Source organism: Aquarana catesbeiana, linkage group LG11, assembly GCF_042186555.1.
Source record: "Aquarana catesbeiana isolate 2022-GZ linkage group LG11, ASM4218655v1, whole genome shotgun sequence".
In the NCBI taxonomy this organism is placed as follows: domain Eukaryota; kingdom Metazoa; phylum Chordata; class Amphibia; order Anura; family Ranidae; genus Aquarana; species Aquarana catesbeiana.
The window spans coordinates 3680653-3684725 of record NC_133334.1 but is presented as its reverse complement, the minus strand read 5'-3'; the positions used below and the strand labels follow the sequence as shown (position 1 = coordinate 3684725).

Sequence of the window (4073 nt, the reverse complement as noted above, 5' to 3'; positions counted from 1 at the left end):
ATACCCGGACACATGATTCACACTGGGCTATGACTTCCCAGCAGGGCTGACGGCTGCAGTTGTCTAAGCTGGAAGTGTCTGTGTCTCTCACACCACCCAACACTAACACTCCCCCCTCCCCCCCCCCCACATACAGATGGGAGAGGAGAGAGGGATCGATCTGCACCTCTTCCTCCCTCCCCCACCCCTCCGTGTCTGCCCCTCCCCCACACTCCAATCCCTGGCGCTGTGCCTCAGAATAGGAAAGTGGGGGCCGGAAATTTGAAGCCCAGCAGCCTCAGATACATGGATTCAGATGTAAAGGGGGACTCTGTGGACTCCGATGTAAAGGGGGACTCTGTGGACTCTGATGTAAAGGGGGACTCTGTGGACTCTGATGTAAAGGGGGACTCTGGACTCTGATGTAAAGGGGGACTCTTGTGATTAACTTCATATGATTAGAAATGTTATTTAATCACTAAGTATATCTATATCTAAAAATTGCTGTGCGCTGCTAAAGGGTTCGGGTTTGATTTGAGGAAAAGGTGGTGACTAAGGATGAGCTCCGGCGTGTTCGCATGCTGCACGTGCCGATCCCGCCAGGAAGTCGGCACGGCGCAGCGCTAATCACAGGCAGTGAGACATTTCCCGAGCTCCGCAGCCACACATCGGGAAATGTCTCACTGCCTGTGATTAGCGCTGCGCCGTGCCGACTTCCTGGCGGGATCGGCACGTGCAGCATGCGAACACGCCGGAGCTCATCCTTAGTGGTGACCCTAGTCGGGCCCAGACTGAGTATATTTGGAAGGGTCAGGGCCCAGACTGAGTATATTTTGGAAGGGTCAGGGCCCAGACTGGGTATATTTTGGAAGGGTCAGGGCCCAGACTGAGTATATTTTGGAAGGGTCAGGGCCCAGACTGGGTATATTTTGGAAGGGTCAGGGCCCAGACTGGGTATATTTTGGAAGGGTCAGGGCCCAGACTGATTATTTTTAGAAGGGTCAGGGCCCAGACTGGGTATATTTTGGAAGGGTCAGGGCCTAGACTGAGTATATTTGGAAGGGTCAGGGCCCAGACTGATTATTTTTAGAAGGGTCAGGGCCCAGACTGAGTATATTTGGAAGGGTCAGGGCCCAGACTGAGTATATTTTGGAAGGGTCAGGGCCCAGACTGGGTATATTTTGGAAGGGTCAGGGCCCAGACTGAGTATATTTGGAAGGGTCAGGGCCCAGACTGATTATTTTTAGAAGGGTCAGGGCCCAGACTGAGTATATTTGGAAGGGTCAGGGCCCAGACTGGGTATATTTTGGAAGGGTCAGGGCCCAGACTGAGTATATTTGGAAGGGTCAGGGCCCAGACTGATTATTTTTAGAAGGGTCAGGGCCCAGACTGAGTATATTTGGAAGGGTCAGGGCCCAGACTGAGTATATTTGGAAGGGTCAGAGCCCAGACTGAGTATATTTGGAAGGGTCAGAGCCCACACTGAGTATATTTGGAAGGGTCAGGGCCCAGACTGAGTATATTTGGAAGGGTCAGGGCCCAGACTGATTATTTTTAGAAGGGTCAGGGCCCAGACTGAGTATATTTGGAAGGGTCAGGGCCCAGACTGAGTATATTTTGGAAGGGTCAGGGCCCAGACTGGGTATATTTTGGAAGGTTTGCATACTTTTGAGTAAAAATTATTTCTGACTTGATGGTTAATTTTTTGTGCGAAAGGCAAATAAAGTTCTATTAGAGATTTATAGATGACTTTATGCCGGTATGGGAAGGTTCAGAGGAATCGTTAAGATTATTCATGGAGGGAATTTATAATTACCATTATGGCATTACATATACTGGTGGGTGGAGTGAAGATCAGATTAATTACCTGGATCTAGTGATTCTTATTAGAGGGACCAAAACTTTCTCTAAGGACCTAGACAGTTATATACCCACACATAGTTGTCACCACCCGAAAAGAGAATATACCAAAAGGTTAATTTATGTAAATTAGATCTTTTGAGTGATTATGAAGAGCAGGCAAGATATATTGGTTTAAACCCAGAGGTTTTCAAACTGCGGCCCTGGGGCCAGATGTGGCCCTTTGCCTCTATCCGGCCCTTGGAGTACTATTCCATCCACAACTGACACTAATGGAGCACTGTTCCTCCCATTGACACCAGTGGTGGAGCACTATTCCTCCCACAGATACCAATGATGGGGAGGATTAGGAGCGTCGGAGGGGGGAAGTTGCACTTAGTAGCATTGGTGGTGGGAAGGAACCCCCAGGAGTGTCAGTGGAGGGAAGGAGCCCCCCAGGAGCATCAGTGGAGGGAAGGGGCCCCCCAGGAGTGTCAGTGGAGGGAAGGAGCCGCCCAGGAGTGTCAGTGGAGGGAAGGAGCCGCCCAGGAGTGTCAGTGGAGGGAAGGAGCCGCCCAGGAGTGTCAGTGGAGGGAAGGGGCCCCCCAGCAGTGTCAGTGGAGGGAAGGAGCCGCCCAGGAGTGTCAGTGGAGGGAAGGGGCCCCCCAGGAGTGTCAGTGGAGGGAAGGAGCCGCCCAGGAGTGTCAGTGGAGGGAACGAGCCCCCCAGGAGCATCAGTGGAGAGAAGGGGCCCCCCAGGAGTCTCAGTGGAGGGAAGGAGCCGCCCAGGAGTGTCAGTGGAGGGAAGGAGCCCCCAGGAGTGTCAGTGGAGGGAAGGAGCCGCCCAGGAGTGTCAGTGGAGGGAAGGAGCCCCCAGGAGTGTCGGCGGGGGAAAGGAGTCCCTAAAAGCGTCGGAGGGGGGGAGCAGCCCCCAGGAGTGTCAATGAAGTAAAGGAGCCCCCAAGAGCATCGGCGGAGAAAAGGAGCCCCCAGGACCATCGGCGGGGTGAAGGAGCTCAAAGGAGCAATGGCGGGGGCAGGAGCCCCTAGGAGCGTCGGCGGGGACCCGAGTAGTGGAGGATCAGGGCTGCTCTATGCAAACCCATTACACCACTCCAACTAGGCCATAGCCAGGCAGGGATCACATGGACCCTATGGTAGTTTTATAGTGATCTCTCACCAGGACATAGGAAGGGATCACATGACCCCTATGGTAGGTTCATACCGATCTCTGACCAGGACATAGCCAGACAGGGGTCACATGACCCCTATGATAGGATCATAGTGATCTCCGACCAGGCCATAGACAGAAAAGGATCACATCGCCCCTGTGGTTACAGCATTTGTTCACACCTGGTTAAATCTTTTGCATAGTACTGTAGAGAGAATATTGTATATACAGATATAATATGAGGGGAGGGGGGGACACTTACCAGGTGAGGCAGCCATCTTGTGAGATTACGTTGGCCGGGAATCGAACCCGGGTCAGCTGCTTGAAAAGCAGTTATGCTCACCACTGCACCACCAACGCGAGTGTGGGAGGAAACCGGAGTACCCGGAGGAAACCCACGCAAGCACAGGGAGAACATGCGAAGTCCATGCAGATAGTGTCCTGGTCAGGATTTGAACCAAGGACCCCAGTGCTGCAAGGCTAACCACTAAGCCTCTGTGTTGCCCATATGCAGCCTCTTTTTTCTGAGGCCTGCCCCTGCTGAGCAGGGTAAATCAGTGATGCCCACTCAAAGCGCTTCGGAGGTGAAGCAGCCATCTTGGGTGCACTGAATGGAGCTATTTAACCTACCAGCATGTCTTTGGGCTGTAGGAGGAAACCCACACAAGCACAGGGAGAACATGCAGACTCCATGCAGACAGTGTCCTGGTCAGGATATGGACCAAACACCCCAGTGCTGCAAGGCAGAAGTGCTAACTACTAAGCCTCTGTGCTGGCCGATCTTAAAGCAGAACTTCATCTATGAAGGGAAGTTCTGTATTTCCACCTCTTCCTCCTTCGACTTTAAATTTCCTTATGAATCTTTCATATTCTGTTCTGTAGGGGGAGTTTGTATGAACTGTTCTCATTTCACCAACCCTACGGATGAACTGTCCATGCCTCCCCTGTGTTCAAAAATCAAATCCTCTTCCACATTCTGTCCTGTAGGGGGAGACTCTATGAACAGTTCTCATTCCATCCAGCCTACCCATGAGCCGTCCATATTTCCCCTTCATTCTCCCTGGGTTACAATATTTTTAAGTGA

The 4073-nt window shown here is 52.1% G+C and overlaps 1 non-coding gene across 1 annotated transcript; it reads right to left on the bottom strand.

Annotated features, from left to right (window-relative positions):
* Positions 1-3277: 3277 nt before the first annotated feature.
* TRNAE-UUC (transfer RNA glutamic acid (anticodon UUC)) lies at positions 3278-3349 on the bottom strand. Its single transcript has one exon. It is a non-coding gene; the product is annotated as a tRNA-Glu (tRNA).
* Positions 3350-4073: the final 724 nt, after the last annotated feature.